The sequence below is a fragment of the Heteronotia binoei genome, chromosome 8, assembly GCF_032191835.1.
Source record: "Heteronotia binoei isolate CCM8104 ecotype False Entrance Well chromosome 8, APGP_CSIRO_Hbin_v1, whole genome shotgun sequence".
Lineage (NCBI taxonomy): Eukaryota > Metazoa > Chordata > Lepidosauria > Squamata > Gekkonidae > Heteronotia > Heteronotia binoei.
This window is the reverse complement of record NC_083230.1, coordinates 68251110-68271848: the sequence shown is the minus strand read 5'-3', so window position 1 is coordinate 68271848 and position 20739 is coordinate 68251110. Positions and strand designations below refer to the sequence as shown.

The window sequence follows — 20739 nt, the reverse complement described above, 5'->3', positions numbered from 1 at the left end:
GGAAGCAACTTTGTTTGCAACTTGCTTCAACCCACATGTGAACTGACCTGCTTAGCAAACAGAACACTATGCTGCCTTGCACCCTGTTCTGCTTAACCTATGCTTGCTTTTACAGCTAGAGACCTGGGCCCTGAATCCTGCCCTGGTTTCCAAGCCTTGGACCCTGAACTCTGGACCCTCCTTCCCCCAACCTTTGGACTGATCCTTTGGCCCTCTGTCTCCGGACTGGTTTGTACACTGTGTCCTTGCATTTTGTTCTACTGGTTATTGTTGTATTTGTGCATCCCAGAATCTCTGGGTAGAGAAAAAGCACCTGGTTCTGCCCTAAATGTGACAAATTTTGGGGGTTTGTGCTAGTCTGGATGTGGTTGTGGCACATCTGGCTCTCTGATACATAGGGGTCATTGGGGAGGGTGTGGAAATGTTTCCGAAGTGTGGGCTGGAAATGATGCCCTGGGATTGGAGAAAGTTGTTTTTTGGCACTAGACTGGGAGGATCCATGGAAGGTAGGCTTGCCAATCCCCAGATCCCAGCGGGGGTTCTTCCGCTTTCTCAGACTCCTTCCCACCCCCTGTCAGCTGGCCGGCAGGGGGAAGCCCCACCCCCAGAGGACCATTCGACCTCCGGAGGCGTCAGTCTCCAATTGAAAGGCTTCCTCTTGGGATGGTGTGTCTGTGTTGCTGTGAAGAAGTTGGCAGCAACTCGTGAGTAGAGAGGCCAATCCCCCTTCAGAGTCACCAGAAATGGGGTGGGGGGGGAGGGAAACGTCTGCTGAGCACTTCATCATAGGGTATAATGGGGAATTGATCTGGAGGTTTCAGGGGCTCTGGGGGAGCTGTTTTTGGTAGTGGCACCAAATTTTCAGTATAGTATCTAGGGCCTCTCCCCAAAGTACTCCCCAAATTTCAAAACGATTGGACCAGGGGGTCCAATTCTATGAGCCCCAAAAGAAGATGCCCCTAGCCATTATTTCCTATGGAAGGAAGACATTTAAAAAGGTGTGCTGTCCCTTTAAAGGTGATGACCAGAACTCTCTTGGAGTTCAATTATGCTTGTCACACCCTTGTTCCTGGCTCCGCCCCAATGTCTCCTGGCTCCACCCCCAAAGTCCCCAGATATTTCTTGACTTGGACTTGGCAACCCTAATGGAAGGGGTGTACTGGTGGCAGGAACAGCAACAGGAGTTGTATGGAAGGGGAGGAAGCTTTACTCCCTCTGGATCAACATCAGAAAATTCTCCGAAGAGTGTTATCAATTGCTTGTCTTTGGGCAATGCTAACAACTTGTTGTCCTCTGTGGAGAGCCCCAGAGAGCCCCATGGCTGAGCCATCCCAATGTGAGGACAGAGCACATTCCCTTTGCCAGTGAGGCAACTGGATTACCACCCTCCCCCAGTAGCCAGCTGCCCTTCCTCTCCACTGATGTCATGTGGCCTAGGTTACATGATGGGTCCTATGATTCTAGCAGAGAGATCCTCCCATGCTGCCTGGCACAGTGCAGTGCTAGGGAGGGAGTGCTTACGTTGTGCCAGAGTTGGGGTAAGGCAAAAAAATCCAGCCCCTGGACAGCTTGGCCATCCTGCTGATTGTTTGTGGGGCTGCAAGCCCAATACATGGCAATGAGATCTAAGCCATTGGTTATGGATACAATACAGCAGGGCTTTTTTGTTAGAAAAAGCCCAGCAGGAACTCATTTGCATATTAGACCACATCCCCTGGCATCACAATTGTTTCACACAGGGCTTTTCTGTAGGAAAAGCCCATCAGGAACACATTTACATACTAGGTCACACCCCTTAACACCAAGCCAGCTGCAACTGCGTTCCTGTGCATTACTGCTCAAAAAAAGCTCTGGAGTACAGTATTGTAATTATTACCCCTGGCACCCCCTCAAAAAATATTTCTGGCTTCAACAGAATGGGAACCATTGTATTGGCAGCCAGCAGTGCCTGTTAAGCTTTGGAGAGCTCCTATTGGTGTTTCTAAGGCTGGAGAATTCAGCCCCTCTGTGGCACTTGAGATTTGTAAACAGTTAATTTGACCAGTGACAGTCTGTTTGGAAAATGTTGTCATTCACAAACTGCCATGAACAGCACCATAGTTTATGAAATGTTTGTGCCAGGCACTCTTCCACAAACACCCTTTGGTAAAGCACAAACCAGCCAAAATTCATTGTGAACTTTAGTTCATGAGCTGGCTCATGCCTATCCCTAAGTGAGACAGGCTGGGGATTTTTAAAAAAATGCTGTAAGAAACTAAACAAAGAGAGGTGAGGAATGATAGGATGCAAGCTTAGCTCCTTTTGTCCATATGTTTCATCTTTGCTTTAAAATTACCTCTTAAACCCTTGCTTTCATTATGGATAAAGAATCTTATGCATACACAAAGATGCTATTGTCATCTCTTTTTGTCCTTTGTTTTGTTAACTAAAAACGTCCCTCTCTTTCTTTACTGCAATGCCTAATAGTAGTTGGGGAGATGAGGTTTGTAATGGGGAACCAAGTGAGGGAGGAAGACCATACATATGAATAGCTAGCTGCTTATAAAGAAATTTAAAAATATCAATATATCAATCCCTTCTCAACATAGATCACATTATTTTTTTAATATATTAATTTTATTCAGCTTAATAAAGTATTTCTTCATTCATCTTGCCTTGATTCGGCTGAAGTTTTTCTGTCTTTGGTGTTACTGATAGCAATGCTTTCACATTATGGAAAGAGTATGGTAGTGGCTGTCTGGGAAAGAGAGTGTAATATTTGCCATTCTTCTCTTTCCCAGGGACTGCAAGCAAAACATTTATATCAGCTGTCTAAATCTTGTTCCCTAATATTTTTATAATATAGGTCTTTACTTTTCAAGCATTGTCTTTGACTTGCCAACTGTCTGCATGCTATAAATATTTGAAATAAAAGCACACAAAAATGCTGATGTACTTTGCACCTGCTTTCTCAGTCCATACTATTTCCTTTTATGGCTGTATAACATAAATGGTGACCAGATGGGTTTCTTGCCATTTGATACCAAATCAATAGCAGTCTTTGAAAGGAAGGTTTAAATGGTGGTGGTGGGGGGACTTTGTAATGCTTTGAATTCTTCATTTAACCATATGTGATATTTTTATTAAAATATTCTCTTCCATACTGCCCATTCATTTCAATGGAACTTGCTCAGGAGAACTGCCAGTGGATGGTATCTTTGGCATTGGGGCATATTCTTACTCAGGGCTTTTTTGTAGCAGAAACTCCTTTGCATATTAGGCCACACACCCCTGATGTAGCTGATCATCCAAGAGCTTACAGTAGGCCCTGTAATAAGAGCCCTATAAACTCTTGAAAGATTGGCTACATCAGGGGTGTGTGGCCTAATATGCAAAGGAGTTCGTGCTACAAAAAAGGCCAGTTCTTACCTAACAGTTTTCTGAACTCTAGATTACATATTTGTGTGAAGTTTATCAGAACTGCAAGACATATTCCAGGCTCTTCTGTTAGAACAATCCACTACAAAGCTGTAATACGAAATGCAGTTGGAAGCCTCTGGTACATGAGGATTGCAAGACTTGGACATTCTGAATGCAACACAGTAAACCTCTGAAAGTTTTTTGCAAACAAACAGTGATTACTCACATGCCCTCACAGACAGCCTAAAGGGGCTGGCATGAGAGAAAGTGATTGGCAAGTTGCATCCTCAAGTTGAAAGTCTTGGAACCAGCTATGAATGTGCAGGAGCCTAAACTTTGTCTCAAGTTCTGGCCGGGTAAAATGAAAAACACCAAATGCTCTCCCCCCAAAATTCCTTTTTAGAAATGCTTTATTGAATTGAATAAAATTAATACATTTGCACATGTATATAGCCTAGTGGTTGTTAACTGAAGTCATCCTCTTTTTCTTCCAATAGTACAAAGCATTTTGCCTCACACTATTGTCTAGGAAAGGAAATGATGCTGGATCATGCCTCAGTTTTCATATTTCTTGAAGTCTGGAAGCCAATTGGACAATTGCTTGTGGAGACCCTAAAGATCATAAAATATCACAAGAACAGTTACCATCTTAACTAAATCAGTCAGTACACTGTACATGTCTACAAAAGTAGTGCTCATGTACTCCTATGATACGCAATACTTTAATGAACTCTTTATTTCGGACATTATATGAGCCTTTGTAGCTCTGCATCATTGTTAGGTATGTAATTGAAAATGCCACAAAAGACATCTGTCTTTGTTTTATCTTAATAACATACCTAACAATGATTTCTTGCCTTTAGAAGGCCCAGTGTAGTTTAAGAAACTTAAGGGAAAGGATGACTACATTAAAGTCAAAAGAACATGTAGAATTAACAAAGAGTAGCACCTTTAAGACTAACAAATTTTATTGTAGCATAGATTAGAATTAACAGAATCAACCAGCATTTCTGTGAGTATTGTGTATAATAATGTGTGTATAAATATATAGTACATATAAATAGCACATTAAATTGCATGTAAAAGTGGTACCACATGCATATGCAAATAAAAACTAAAGTAAACAACTGTTGAGAACAATATGAGAAAATATAACAGGAAACAAAATAGAGAACATTCGTTTGTTACTAGAACCATCTATTCATGGCAATAGCAAGAAATTTCTAAATACTAGTGATAGGCTGAAGGCAATATGAGGGCAACTGGTTGGTTTTGGTATGAAGAAGCATGTTACTAGACTAAATAGACTTGCTGGCTTGATACAGCAAGGTTCTTATGGAATTATATGTGTTAAACTCAACACACATAGGGCTTTTTCACACAGTCTATGTATTCTGGTATGGAAGCTGGTCAGTTACTGAACAGTAACGGGTTTCTGCTGGCATTTCAGACAGACCCGATTCAGTAACTGGCTGCTACCGGAATACTCTCACCTTTTCACACACTCCCACGGCTGTCCCGGTAGTGAGGCGTGCCTGAGTCGTTACAAACAAAGAGCAGCTTCTTCCACTTTTCAACCCCTCCTTCCGGGTTGAAATCTCTATGGGGTGCTGTGTGAAATGTCCAGTATCTAACCCGGGAGCAGTTTTCGCGCCCTTTTTCGCCCGCCGGCGCGCGCGATCTCCGGCTTTTTTTTTTTTTGGAACGTCGGGCTAAGATCGCTATAGCGTTATAGCGACGTATCACAATAGCATCACCATAGGGATGCCTGGGCTCCATTAAGATGCCAGATATCGCCACCGCTGAAACCTGGTAACTTATCTCAATAGAGCCTAGCCATCTCTATGGTGTTGCTGTTGTGATACGTCGCTATAGCGATCTTAGCCCGACGTTCCCCCCCCCAAAAAAAAATAAGCTGGAGATCGCGAGCCGGCAGGCAAAAACAGCTGGTGCTGGTGGAAGCGAGATAAGAGCGGAACAGTGTGAAATGGCTCGCTTCAATCACGGTACCCTACCGGAAAAAAAAATGTGTCTGAAAACTCCCATCCCTGTCTCGGATTACTGCAAGCGGCACAATACCGACTCCCTTCCGGTTTGCACTGGTAAGTGTGAAAAGGGCCATAGAGGGGAAGCAGGCAAGCTCCATCCCCTGTCTACGTGCAAAACATTTGGAAGTTGTGAGCACAGAGTTTACACACATAAGAAGGGTATATACAGTATGTAGGTTCCCTCTGTGTGATCAGAAAAACTGTTTCTTTGACTATTCCTGATTATGGGAAGAAAGCAGGGATTCCAGGCTGCCCAGCAATTCCCTTTGACTGGCAGAAGGAATTGGGGGGATGGAAGCCTGGTGCACCAGTGTCTCACTTAGGGTTGCCAGCTTCAAGTTGGGAAATACTGGAGATTTTGTGGAGTGGATGCTGAGTGAGGAGGGCAGGGTTTAGGGTAGAGAAGGACTTCCATGGGTGAGCCATAGAGCTCACCTTCCAAAGCGGCCATTTTCTCCAGGTGAACTAATCTTTGTTGCTGGAGATCAGTTGTAATAGCATGAGATCTCCAATCACCACCTCAAGACTGACAACCCTAGACCCACTGGTATGCCTAGGTCACTTCTGGTTGAAACCAAAAGTGACATGGGACTCTTTGGCATTCTGCAAAAAGTCTATGATAAATGTGCTTCTTTGTCACTTCTGGTTTAAATCAGAAGGAGCAGGCCTCACCCCCAATTGCTGCTGGAATCTTCAAACTGTGGCCTGGCAACCCTAGGAGGAAGTGTACATACATTTTTTTTTACATGTGTAGAATCCATGCTGATGAGCCAATAATCATAGATTGGTAGAGAGGCAGGGCAGTGTACTTGTGCGCCCTCAGTATGCATTGATTTTCAGCGCATGCAATGTTATGTGCATAGGAACAGGTTTCAATGGCATTAAAGGGAATTGTACTGAGAATTCTGAAACGTTATCATTCTATTCATGCTGCCATCCTGTGATACTGTGAATGCTTTTTTATTGTTCAAAAAGATTATAGATTTGCTAAGTCAGGAGGCCTGTATCCTTTGCTTTAAAAGAACCTTTTCAGTGCTGCATATGTAATAATTTTTTCTGACCTTTCTCATGATTGTCTCTAAATGGCACCATTTGGACCTGGTAGGAAATGTCAGTGCTAAGAAGCCAAAGGAGCAGCCAACTGCAGCTTTATGGCAAAATCCTTTTTGATGTAGTAAGTATTTTTCTTCGCTGTCTTCTTAAAAACTAAAATATTATTCCAAGGAAGAGTTTTTCCCTTGCTCTCACACTCTTAACACTTACTAAGATGGAGCATAAATCTATGAACATACGTACAGAAAATATTCTGAGTAGTGTTTATCTTGGTTGGTTCAGTTTCTGTAATTGAAAATATAGCTGTTAATTCAGTTTTTCTTTCAACCTGATAAGAAAACATGAAGCAGTAAACTATAATAATACCATAGAGCATAAACTGACATGCTGACATCATGTCCATGTTTTTGCCTGGGCATGAGGTTGACATATGACATAAGATCACAACTCCTTGCCCCTCCCCCAAAGGCCCTGGTGGTCCCAGGCAGTGGCCTGTCATCCCTATGCTTGAGTTAGAACATAAGAACATAAGAGAAGCCATGTTGGATCAGGCCAACGGCCCATCCAGTCCAACACTCTGTGTCACACAGTGGCAAAAAATTTTATATATACACACACACTGTGGCTAATAGCCACTGATGGACCTGTGCTCCATATTTTTATCTAAACCCCTCTTGAAGATGGCTATACTTGTGGCCGCCACCACCTCCTGTGGCAGTGAATTCCACATGTTAATCACCCTTTGGGTGAAGAAGTACTTCCTTTTATCCATTTTAACCTGTCTGCTCAGCAATTTCATCGAATGCCCACGAGTTCTTATATTGTGAGAAAGGGAGAAAAGTATTTCTTTCTCTACTTTCTCCATCCCATGCATTATCTTGTAAACCTCTATCATGTCACCCCACAGTTGACATTTCTCCAAGCTAAAGAGTCCCAAGCGTTTCAACCATTCTTCATAGGGAAAGTGCTCCAGCCCTTTAATCATTCTAGTTGCCCTTTTCAGAGTTACTTCTCTGGGCACTGACAAGCCTGGTGGGGTTGCCAATTCCAATTCAAGAAATATCTGGGGACTTTTGTGGTGGAGCCAGGAGACTTTGGGGGTAGAGCCAGGAGCAGGGTTGAGACAGGCATAATTGAACTCCAAAGGGAGTTCATGTAAGGTTGCTAAGTCTGTCTCAGAAAATAAGAACATAAGAGAAGCCATGTTGGATCAGGACAATGGACTATCCAGTCCAACACTCTGTGTCACACAGTGGCCAATACACACACACACACTGTGGCTAATAGCCACTGATGGATCTCTGCTCCATATTTTTATCCAATCCTCTCTTGAAGCTGGCTATGCTTGTAGCTGCCACCACTTCCTGTGGCAGTGAATTCCACATGTTAATTACCCTTTGGGTGAAGAAGTACTTCCTTTTATCCGTTTTAACCTGACTGCTCAGCAATTTCATTGAATGCCCACGAGTTCTTGTATTGTGAGCAAGGGAGAAAAGAACTTCTTTCTCTACTTTCTCCATCCCATGCATAATCTTGTAAACCTCTATCATGTCACCCCACAGTTGACGTTTCTCCAAGCTAAAGTTTGTAATCCAACACTTGTGTGGTCTCACTAGGGCAATTTATTCACGAGTTGCTGAAGTTCCAAGTTCTAAAGAATAACACAAAGAAACTAAAGGTTCTAGTTTACCCTTTCCTGCACAAATGGTTTCTGAGACTATTATAAAACCAACACCTTCTGGACTCCTTCCCTTCCACCAGGCAAGCTGTTCTGCAGGTTGCCCCACCCACACTCTGGTCTAAGATTTAAAGTCACAGAGCACCTTTCTAGGAAAAAAAGCTGTTCCCAGGGTCTTCTTAAGCCTTCAAGATTTGAAGGCACATGAGGGCTGTAGGGGCAGGGCTTCCCCCTGCTGACCAGCTGGCTGGCGGTGGGAAGGAGCCTGCGAAAGTATGGGAACCCCCACTGGGACCTGGGGACTGGCAAGCCTAAAGCCTGTGCCTTACTGGGCCTGTTCAGAAAAATAACAAATTTGCTAAGTCTGGGGGCCTGTATTATTTGCTTTAAAAGAATCTTTTAAGTGCTGAATATGTAATAATTTTTCTGACCTTTCTCATGATTGTATCTAAATGGCACCATTTGGACCTGGTAAGAAATATCAGAACTAAGGAAAAACATATTTGAAGCCAAAGAGCAGCCACCTGCAACTTTATGGCAAAATCCTTTTTGATTTAGTAAGTAAGGAGTTGTGACAGCTCCAAATTGTCCAGGACCTCAAGTGTCCATGTGTGACCACACACAGTTTCATTAATGCTGAGGTAGCTCTACCTTCATCTTTATAGGCCATTACAGTAAGTGCCTGTAATATCCATGGATTTATGAAACTATGCGGGGAGGGGGGAGAATAAGTGCAGGTCCTACCAGAGCAGAGTAAAGTGATACCATCACTTCACGTGATCTGGACGCTATACTTCTGTTGATACAGCCCAAAATTGCATTTGCCTTTTTAGCCACCATATCACACTGCTAACTCATGTTCAGCATTTGGTCCACTAAGACCCCTGGACCCTTTTCGCATATACTGCTGCTAAGACACGTCTTCCCCATCCAATAACTATGCATTGGATTTTTCCTACCTAAATGCAGAACTTTAAATTTATCCCTGTTAAAATTCATTTTATTGGTTTTAGCCCAGTTTTCCAGCCTGTCAAGGTCATCCTATATCCTGTCTTCTACTGTATTTGCAACCCCTCCCTATTTAGTATCATCTGCAAATTTAATAAGCATTCCCTCTATTCCTTCATCCAAATCATTTATAAAGATGTTGTGAACAAAACAGGTGCCAGGACAGATCCTTGAGGGACTCCACTTGTCACTCCTCTCCAAGAGAATGAGGAACCATTCACAAGCATTCTTTGGATGTGATCAGTCAACCAGTTGCAGATCCACCTAACAGTAACAGGATCCAAACCACATTTTAGCAACTTGTCAACAAGAATAGTATGTGGAACCTTATCAAAAGCCTTATTGAAATCAAAATAAAGAATGTCTACAGCATTCCCCTGATCCAGAAAGGTAGTCACTTTCTCAAAGAAAGAGATCAGGTTAGTCTGACATGACTTGTTCTTGAGGAACCCATGCTGGCTCTTAGTAATCAGAGCCTTCCTTTCTAAATGTTCCAGGACTGACTGACTGATGATTTGTTCTAACACCCTCTACTCCAGTGTTTTTTCAACAAACACAGATCCTTATTTGTGATTCTTTTAATCTGCTAAAAACATTCCCATGATTCCACACTGCCCACTTATATTAAGAATTTCTTAATTCCCATTCCCACTGGTCTGATGAAGTCTGCTTAAGAGCATACGAAAGCTTACATTCTGAATAAAACTTAGTTGGTCTTAAAGGTGCACTTGTCTACTGCTTTGTTCTATTGCTTCAGACCAACATGGCTGCCTACTGGGATCTATGAAAAAAAAACAAAAAGCGGTTCCCCCAGCAACCACACAAACTCAGACTCTCAGCAACTTCCCCCAGCTGTTTAGAAAGCCAAACACTCAGCCTTGCAGCAGCATTCCTTTCCTGCTCTCTTACAGCAGCTATTGGCTCCTTCATACTACTGGCATTGATGATGTTTTGCTGGTGACTGTTATATCTCTCATCAGCCATCCTGAACATAAAGAGATGATAGAGATCAGTTCTAGGGATCATACAGAGATTTTGGTATTTATTTTTAAAACATTGTATGCTACTTTCCCACCCAATTTGGAATCCCCAAAGCAGCAAACAATCAAAATACAGATAACTTCACAGTGTTTACTAAGTCCTGAGATGAGCGTGTTATCTATTATTCTTGCTTCTTAATGGAAGTATGCCTAGCCAACCTGATGCTCCACTCTAATAAGACCTTATAGGTTGCCACCATGGTTAGGCTTTGTCATGTATACTTAGAGGGCACAGCCCAGGGAAAGCCAAAGTATTATTTATTTTACAATATATTGGGGGGGGGGAGATTTTAGAACTGGTCAGGTATTGTGGGTTTATCCCCCGTTTCAACATCACATCCAAACACACACCCTTGTAGAAGTCATTAAAAAGCTTTCTTAGACACTTTGAACCCCTAGCTTTCTGGATGAAAGAAGGACTTGAGTGGACAAAATGCAATCAGATAGTCAATTCAGAATTAATAAATTTTGCCACATCATAACCATAAAGTAAACTTGGCTCAGCTTTTTTCTTCTTGTGGCTAGGTTAAATAAATAAGACTACACATCTGGTAAATTCTCACTTCTCATTTAAAAAGTACATAATTTTGGCTACGGTAGATGTGAAACTAATGCACACCAGAATGGATGATGGTGCTATTCAACCAGGGAGGGAATGAATATAGTTTGGTAGTAACTGGAGATTAATTTCTCTTATAGCCAAGCAAAAAAGATCCTTCCTAGAACTGTGCTACAGAATTATGTCAACTGTACTGATGATACTAATTGACTTCTAACGGCTGCTTAGCAAAAGGTTGGGGTGTTAATAAATAGAGGGTATCTGGAAAAGTTGCAGTGCTAAAATCTGGACTCTTAGTTCATTCTTGATGGTTTATAAAGGTTTTTAGCACAGTTAATTGGAAAGATTTCTGGAAATTACTGGTTAGATTTGGGCTCCGTTCTGAGGCTTTTCTTATTCTGTGATGGTACAATAGCCAGAATTAAGACATACGGTATTTTTGCAGTTGAGAGCATTCTCACCTTGAGGCCATTCAGTACTTTGCTTGAATCTGTATTTATTTATGCCTTCAGAGAGCTGGATAAAGATAGTGATGTTTGCCATAGGGCAGATGTCAAATTGTCTAGCCTTCATTATCAACAGTCCAAAGCAAAGCCCTTTGAAGAAATTGTTCAGAAATGCTTGTTTGGTGATTGCGGTATTCTTGCTGTCTGAACAGAGAATTGCTTCCAGATCATTTCTTTTTCTGATGCTTCTAAAACATCTAACCTTATTGTGAGTTTAAAGGAGACAGTCATGACAGACATGCCTCTTATGGCCCAGAGAATCTATCATGAATAGTTTTCTCAGCTTGAAAGACTGTTTTCATGTGCTGTACTTTTAGACATGGAAGGGCCAGTCCATTGGAAAGGTCTCTTCTTGCGCAAGCTCCAGGTTGGCAAGGAGAAGCAGGCAGGTACAGCTGCAGAAATGGAAGGGAAGAAGGAAGTCACAGCCTGTCAGATTCAGTCAATCACAGGCAAGTCACAAACACATCTGCCAGTCCCACGAGCATCCAGATCAGGTGTACTGAATAGGAGGGAGTGCCTTTTGTAGACAAGGTTGATAAAATGCACCTGAGCCTGTGGAAAATGTTCAGGAATGCTTTGTGATGACATTGTGTAGCTGTATACGAATTTATTTATTTATACTTTAGATTTATGAATTGCCCAATCCCTGAATACACAAGGCTCTGGGTAATTTACATCAATAAAAGAATACATAAATACATCATAATTATTAGTTAAAATATAATAAATACAACATTACAGACTTAAAACTAATCCAAATATGGTGTTAATAGGTAATAAGTAAAAAAAAGTCAAAGAACATCACACAATGTGCAGAAGAAAAAGAACAATCCATCAGCCATTTTGCCAGTTTATACCTTTGGAAATCAGATAACAAGGGTCAATACAAAAAAGTATCTTTAAAAGGCAAGTGTACATGAAACAGAAACCACATAGAAGCTATCTGAAACCATTCTTCATCTGGCATTCTACAGCCCTGTTTGGTGGTGTAGTAGTTGGAGTAGGATATAGGAGTCATATCTTCAAACCTGGGCTTGCCAGGATGACTTTTGGCCAGTCACTCTCTTTCAGTGTTATGAAGAAGGAGAAGGGATAGAACCATAAATGCCAATCTGAATTTATTGGAAGAAGATCAGAATAAAAAAATTACTAAAACAGCAACAAGAGTAACAATAATAATCTGCAACATGAACTAGGTATCTTACTGTTACAGTGAGAGCTGAGAGATTGTGCCTGTAGTCATAAAAGCACTGACTAGGAAGTAAACCCAACTGAGCTCAGCAGGATTATGTCTAAGTAAATGTGCTTAGGATCCCACAACAGCTTCCATAATGCTTACTTTGTTTGGGTCACTATAGCATCAACTCAATAGCATCATAACTGCATCAACTCATTTAACGTAACTGCTCTTTGCTCTAAAGTTCTGACATCTCTTCCTCTTAGGAGTTTTGCAGCGAAGGCAAGCTGGCCATGCCAGATTTCTTCAAGCCAGGAAGTTATAATTTGATTAACACAGTCGATCAAATTGGAAATTCTCCCTTTACCACTATGATGCTGTGTGTTCATATCGTAGCCTTCTGCTTCTTTCCCCCTTTTATATCATATGAGTCCTGTCAGTGATGACTTATCCATACATACTGTTGATTAAATTCATTATGCACTATGTGAATCCTTAGTGCTGGGATAGATTCAGTTCCTTGTATAAAGAGTCCTAATCTGGGGTGTTTTAAAGAAATTAAAACAAACCTTAGAATACAATATATAATATATATAATAAGGAAGATGCCCAATACAAGGAATACAATACAATACAAGGAAGTTGCCCAATATTGGCAACCAGCCCTGTAGCCAGGATTTGGGAAGTTGGGGGGCCTCAAATATTTTTGAGGGAGCACTCCTCCTTCCCCTCCCCGCCCCACCACTCAAATTGTGCCAGAGGGACAGCTGAGGCAGCCTCTGGTGCAATTCCCATCCCTTCCTGCTGCCTCTCACCACCTCCGCCAGAAGGGGCAGGCCATTCCATTCAACCCCCCTTCCATTTGTATGGTTCCTCCATTGGAGGGCTTCCAAGTGGCTCCAGAGCAACAGCAGGAGGAGGAGGCAGGCTGTGGGGAGGGTATGGAGTGTTAGCAACCCTAACAGTAGGAGCTCAGAGCCAGAAGCAGCAGCAGCAAGCCATTGGGAGGTCTCCTTTCTGGATGAGGATCCACCCTCTCCCAGGACAGGTCTGGAGCCCCAGCCTTCACCTTCTTTACCCCTGAGGAACTCACTCCACACGGCTTGCTCCTGGCTACCTTCCTGGTGGATCAGTGCCTTCCTCGGTGGACAGGTGACCCTCCGCACCCCATGTACGCACACGAACAGTCACTGGAGGGATGGGGGAGTCCATTGGGACCTTTATTGCTCTGCAGTGAATCCTGCCCCCCTCCCTGTGCCCAGCATTGCCTCCGGCTGCTGCTGTTTGATCTGGGAAGGTCCAAAATAACAGGACCCCTCCCCCCTCCTGTCAAGCCCCATGCTCTGCTCTGCCTAAGAGAAGCCATGCCAGTCCCCAAACTCTTTCCAGCATGTAGATGGGGCAGAAAGCAACTAGAGGTTGCAAGAATGCTATGGTAACCAATGACATGCACTTTTAAAAAGTCTGTGATGTCATTTTGTGTCACATGGCCCCCCATGTAAAATTTCATTCATGGCTCCCCTATCTAAAATTTCCTGGCTATGGGCCTGGCCTCTGCCCTCCCTTTCCCACCACTCAAATCATGTGCGGGGCAGGCAGCAGAAGCAGCCCTGGCGTCCCCTCCCCCGCTGATTGGCAGGTCCTTTAACTTGCACAGGAGGCCAGGGCTGCTTCTGCTGCTGGCTCCATGTGCTATTAGAGTGGTGGGGAAGGGAGAGTGGCAGCGACAAGGGCAGCAGGGCAGGGCTGCCACTCTCACCACTGCTGCCTCCTCCCTTGACTGCCATTCAAATCACATGTGAGGCCAGCAGCAGAAGCAGCCCTGGCCTCCCAGGTTGGAGACCCGGGGCCTGCCAGAAGTCAAGGGCTGTGCCCCCAGAGGCCGCCTTATAGCTATGGGCCTGATGGTAACGATCTGTTATAGGATATAACCAATGCTCCCACTAAGCAATGGAGTCCTGTGAGCAAAAATTCTACTTTGTGAGCTACCAGCATTTAAGTTGTAACCTAGTGGTTTGGCTATTGCATAAAATTTGTTTGCTCTGGGGCCATCCTTCCTGAGCTAAGACAGAAATGTTTGAGCCAGAGGCTAAAAAGCTATGAGCAAGCTCACACTCAGTTTAGAAGGAACAATGAATATAACTCAGGTTTTCAACTTTTGGTAAGTCCTTTTGATAATTGGAAGTGGGAAGTACACATGTCTAGAGAGCATACTTTTCAAGTGTGAGAAGAGACGTTTTTAATCAAGAAGCTATTGTTTCAAGCAAATCACGCTAGTGTTCAACAAAAGTTCTTCAAGCTGCACAAAGCAAAGTTGTGTGAAGTTTTGTTTTAAAATACCTCTCACTGTTGATACAGAACCAGGTGGGTAGCTGTGTTGATCTGAAGCAACAGAACAAAGTTAGAGTCCAGTGGCACCTTTAAGACCAGCAAAGTTTAATTCAAAGTATTTCATGTGCATGCATATGGTTATATCTCCAGAAGTGTGTGTGCACATGAAAACTCATACCTTGAATTAAACTTCGTTGGTCTTAAAGGTGCCATTGGATTCTAATGTTCTGTTGAAACAGAAGATATCACTAGAACAAAACTTAGCTCTGAAGCGTATCAGTTCAGTTTGACTGTTCTTGATGTTTTAATTATAAACATAAGCTTATGTTGTGGTCTCATTTTTGAACAAGATCTTTTCAGATATAATTTCACAGGAAAAGCCATAAAAATGTTTCCAGACTAAACCTTCCCTTTGAGGCCCAAAGTATACATTAGCCAATATAAAACCTTTCTGCTCTCTCCAGCATACTTAGTGGAAACATTTTGCACACGTTTTACCAGCATCATTACTTTTTTTAAAACAGAAAACATACTGAAAGGGGTTTTTAAAAGGATTTTAAAAGACTGCTAGAGAAAAAGTACTGAAAATTATTATGAGTTTCCTTAAAAGACTCAAAAAAGTAGTTGACAGGAGAGCAGAGAGAAAGTTGCCTCACTGTCACAATGGACAATGAGAAAACATAACTTCAAAGTAAATATTACTGTTGCATACATATTTTAGCATAGTTTTACCTGTTTACTTTTTTAAAAACCTTGAATTGGTTCCATCAAGTACCTGATTAAAGCTGTTATCTTTATTAATTCAGTCCAGGGCTTTTTTTTTTTTTTTGTAGAAAATGCCCAGCAGGAATTCATTTGCATATTAGTCCATACCTCTTGACATCACTATTGTTTCACATAGAGTTTTTTGTAGAAAAAGCCCAGCAGAAACTCATTGGCATAATTGGGCACACCCCCTGATGCCAAGCCAGCTGGAACGGCATTCTTGTGTGTTTCTGCTCAAAAAATGCCCTGATTCAGTCTGAGTTTGTTATTTCTACTGGTTTCAATGGATTGTGAGGAAAAGCCCCCTACTTTTCATACACGTGAACATCATGATTACCATCATGGTTGCCAGGGCGCCTGGAGAAGTAAGCTTGCATCCGCCTGGCCAGTGAATGCGAGTGACGCTACCCAGGAACTACATAAGACTCCCGTGTACCTATTAACAAGTATATAAGCGCTTGAGTCAGGCACAAAGTGTCTGCAGCCGCGCTCTAAAGGTTCCCCGCCATCGCGTGAAACCCGCCATGGTAAGGAGGAGGCTACGCCGCCACGGAGCTGTCCAGGCGAACGGTGTGAAGCGCTAAGCATGGAAACCACTGTGTTTTGCTAACACCACATGTAGCCATCTTCCTGCCTGGATGGGATTCATTCCTTCGATGTGGAAACCTCACGTACACACCTTGAGTCATTCCTAGCCCACAAGCAACCCACCTAGTCTATGAATGGATTAATGGCTCCACTATTAATCCTGATTGCCCAGTGATTTCCTAAACAACTGTCTTCACCCCGGAGAGTTGAGAAAGAGGAAGGATCTCTCCTGATACCACCAAGCCCTTTTGTCTACACCGGAATACCTAGGTGCATATCTGATTCTCTATTGTCCCTTTCCCAGTTAATCCCATCTCCTCCCAATCACCCAGCCATTCCCACATTGATACCAACGGAGCCGCCCCAGGCCCTGTCGCAACCTGGAAGTTTCCAGGATGCCCAGGATGAAGGTGATGTTCATTGGTTGAAGCACACACCCAATCAGGTGTCGCCATTGACCCACCATTGGTCCAGCCGATGTCCAACCTTCCTGGTCATCTGCAGAACCTCCCATTACCACTCCCAGTCACCTCCCATCCCCTCAGGACTAAGGTGACTCTATATAACCTGTGGACTAGCTACCCACAGGTGTGCCTTCTACTCAGTAAACCCCCATTCCCGCTGGGTAGTAACACCCCCGATTCCTGATCAGTTTCGGGACCTTTCCCCCATTTCCTCATTCGTCGCCATCGGAGCCTTCCATTGGAGTCTGCGAGAGGTAGTATTGCCCTGTATGTCCATTCCTTTATGTTCCCCTATCGATCTCTCTATTTTTCCTAGAACTGTATGAATGTGTGATTGATTTTATACCTTGTGTGAACGAACTATTGTTTCAAATAAACCACAATTGATTTTATTAAATTAGAGTCTTTTATTAAGCATTGACTCTCTGATCGGTTGAGCCTCGTATACACAGATAACAAAGATTCCGTTGTGGGGCTAGCTGTCTCTCAGTCTAATTCCCCAACTTTATTTTGAGAGCAGTTTCCCTAACAGGATGGCATGTTGTTGCTTGATGTTAGACCTGAACACAATGCTGAGTTGTTGAATCCCTTAGTGAAGTGGCTAATTTTGCTAAAACGTCGTGAAATGGGTCATGTGTTGCTAGATGAGGTACATTTTTAATTTATATGTTTGTAGCTTGTAGTCATCTTTGCACCTGCACAATTAGCAAATTAAATATTATTTATTGACCACCAAAAACAAAGCAAAAATCCTTCAGGATCGTGGTTGAGTCATTAAAGCAACCTTTAAAGCAACCTACACAAATGGAGTGACATCATACCTCTCTAGGAATCACCAGAAACTTCATGGTAAGCAGGTTTCCCCCAGAACTGAACTAAATTACACTGATAGCAACTTTTAACTTAATTTTTCTCCCACTGGTCAACAGAGCAGCAGTGGACATAATGGGGAGGCTGTTGCTGATTGAAAATTTCCATAGCAGGAGACCTGTTGACCCTTGGTTGGTGGGAACTTCAATTCCCATGAGGCCATGCAAGAATGCACATACATAAATTGATATCGATCTAGACAGCTTGGCAGCCGTTGGGCACTGAGTAATGCACACAGTAAGGTTCTTAGCACACTACAGTTCTTAGGAAGTTGTCATATCCATTGTTTAGATTAGGAAGTTTGTCATATCCATTGCAGAGAAACAAACCTCTCCTCAGACCAGTGAATCAGCCATATGATTGGTGTACATGAAATTTTTTGGAAAGATAGATGTTTCATTCAGCACAATCTTCTCTGATAAAATCTGTCTTTTAGTTACATATTAGCTGCTGTCATGCTCTCTATCTTTTCCTGTGAATTCCAAGACATCTGAGCCACAGCTAGCTGAAGAATAACAACCAGATTTGGTGATTGCCCCCCCAGTCGGAATGAAGAGGCTGACACAGTGTTGGATAAAAACCAGTCTGCTTTATTAAAACATAACTTGAAAGAACTAGAATGGCACGAGGTCTAGGCCTAACAGGACAAGCCCTGGGGTCAAACCCAGGACCTCGCCTTGTCCTGGGATGGCGAGCCACCCTGCCCCCAGCATGAACCCAATATCATCTGGCTGGTGCTGAGCAGCCAGGCCCAAACTCCACCTCCACCTAGGCCAGCATCCATCCCTCTGGAAGGATCCGCCCCGGTGAGGCTTTGTCGTGATCTGCACTCCCAGCATTGAGCCGTAAAGCCCATCTGCAGTTCATACAGACCACCTGCACCAACTGGTGCAGAGCCATAGGTGCTCCCCTGAAAGACTGTAGCCAATACCTCATCCTGTCAAGTGACCAATCTAACAAACTCCTCATCCGACTTCCTACCCTATTGAGCAGTACAAGGTAGCCAAAAAACAAATTCACATAGGCCAATTCAGTGCAAATGAAAAAAATTCCTACCTGGCCCCTAATAAGGCGACCGGTAAAAACCTGTACTGCATAGGGCGGGCTGAGAGCCGCAAAAGAACTGCGCGTCCCAGGGCAGGGCCAGGGCTTTATAGTCCCGATTCCATGCCCCACTCTCCGATCCCCGGATGGCCATGGATGACGACGCCAGCCTTCCCTCCTTCTGGGAGGGCAAACACGGCCCCCAGCCTGTAACTGGCATTGCCAGTCCGGCTGGGAGGGGGCCAACTTTCCTAATATTACTTTTTAAAAAAGATATGTTTTAACAATTTCTTTTGAACAAACAGGATGCTTTCGGATATCCATGGTAGGAGTAGGGGGGCCGACTTGCCCTTCCAGTTGGAATGAAGAGGCTGACACAGTGTTGGATAAAAACCAGGTCGCTTTATTAAAACATAACTTGAAAGAACTAGAATGGCATGAGGTCTAGGCCTACCAGGACAAGCCCTGGAGTCAAACCCAGGACCCCACCTTGTCCTGGGAGGGTGAGCCACCCTGCCCCCAGCATGAGCCCAATATCATCTGGCTGGTGCTGAGCAGCCAGGCCCAAACTCCACCTAGGCCACCATCCATCCCTCTGGAAGGATCCGCCTTGGTGAGGCTTTGTTGTGATCTGCACTCCCAGCATTGAGTCGTAAAGCCCATCTGCAGTTTGTACAGACCACCTGCACCAACTGGTGCAGAGCCATAGGTGCTCCCCTGAAAGACTGTAGCCAATACGTCACCCTGCCACCACCAATGCCAAGCCTCTGCTTAGGCATTTGCACTCACCGGGCGGCCCAGAGCCGACCACAACCCCCTCCTTAGCTCATCCAAAAGGGCCCAGTTCCCCAGCAGAGATAAATGAACCCCATCCGACCTAAACAGGTCGGCATTCTCGACCCATATGGTCAGATGGGGAAGGAATATACCCAAGCCCCCTTCCATGGCCTTTTGCAAGGCCTGATTGGCCTTGCGTCTGGCATGTTCAATCCCCCCAGGATACAGGGTGAACCGCCAAACCCTACGTGGTAATATTGCCAACCATACCAAAAGGACCCCCGGCCATCTCCGCTTAATGGCTTGCATATCCTCCTGTGCTTGCAAGCAAAGGGCCTTCCCCTTCATAAATCCCAGGTCATTACCACCCAGGTGGATGACCAGGATGTATGGAGGAGGCGCCCCCCTCCCATGGAACAACAGCGCATGATACCCAGCCAACGCAGGCTGCGGCGACCAAGCCATTCAACTGCCGCCCACTCGCTGAGATCCAGCTGTGTGCCAATTGGCGATCTCCTGAACATATGAAGCTGCCTTATACTGAATCAGACCCTTGGTCCATCAAAGTCAGTATTGTCTTCTCAGACTGGCAGCGGCTCTCCAGGGTCTCAAGCTGAGGTTTTTCACACCTATTTGCCTGGACCCTTTTTTGGAGATGCCAGGGATTGAACCTGGGACCTTCTGCTTTTCAAGCAGATGCTCTACCACTGAGCCACCGTCCCTCCTGGCCTGGTGGGCTGCCCAGAACACCATACTGTGCCTGCAGATGAGGATTCGACGGCTCTCACTATGAGCCACAGCACCTGAAAAACAGAAAAAAGGTCACAACCCAGAAAAAAACATGCCAGCAGGCAACCAAACTGCTAATATGCCCCCCACGCACTCATTGAAAGACCAACAGGCACACGTATGACCTATAAGCTGTTGACCGCCACTGGCCCATTCGCTGTATAGCAGGAGGGATGTAACCCATTACTGCCGCTGTGGACGTGGCTCCAATTTGAAACAAATGTGTTCCAAATTTGACACCCCCTAATCCCAGCTCTGCCAGCGCCTTACCTGTCACCCCCCAAAAAAGATATTTTGTAAGGGGGGGGCCTCCCTAACAAGGGGCCATTGCCCTCACCCCTGAGCGATATATACTGCTCCGGGGCCTTGACTGGGCACAGCTCAGCTGATGCACATTGGCCGATCACAATGACTGAGCCCTTCTGATGCTGGTTCGTTTTTGACTGCCTTATTGTCAGCCTAACCTGCCCCCCAACAAATTTAACGTCACTGGCGCGCAGCGTCCAGTCAGAATTATCTGTCTTCAACTGCACCACCAACTCACTGATCCAAAGTGCACCAAAAAAGGTGACCAAAGAGGCTGCGTGAAAAAGAGAGGCCTCAAAGGTAAAGGAACATACCTCAGGCCAGATCCTGTAAA

The 20739-nt window shown here is 44.1% G+C and overlaps 1 non-coding gene across 1 annotated transcript; it reads right to left on the bottom strand.

The window, feature by feature from the left end:
• Positions 1-19960: 19960 nt before the first annotated feature.
• On the bottom strand, positions 19961-20027 carry TRNAF-GAA (transfer RNA phenylalanine (anticodon GAA)). The gene has a single exon. It is a non-coding gene; the product is annotated as a tRNA-Phe (tRNA).
• Between the last annotated feature and the right edge of the window lie 712 nt (positions 20028-20739).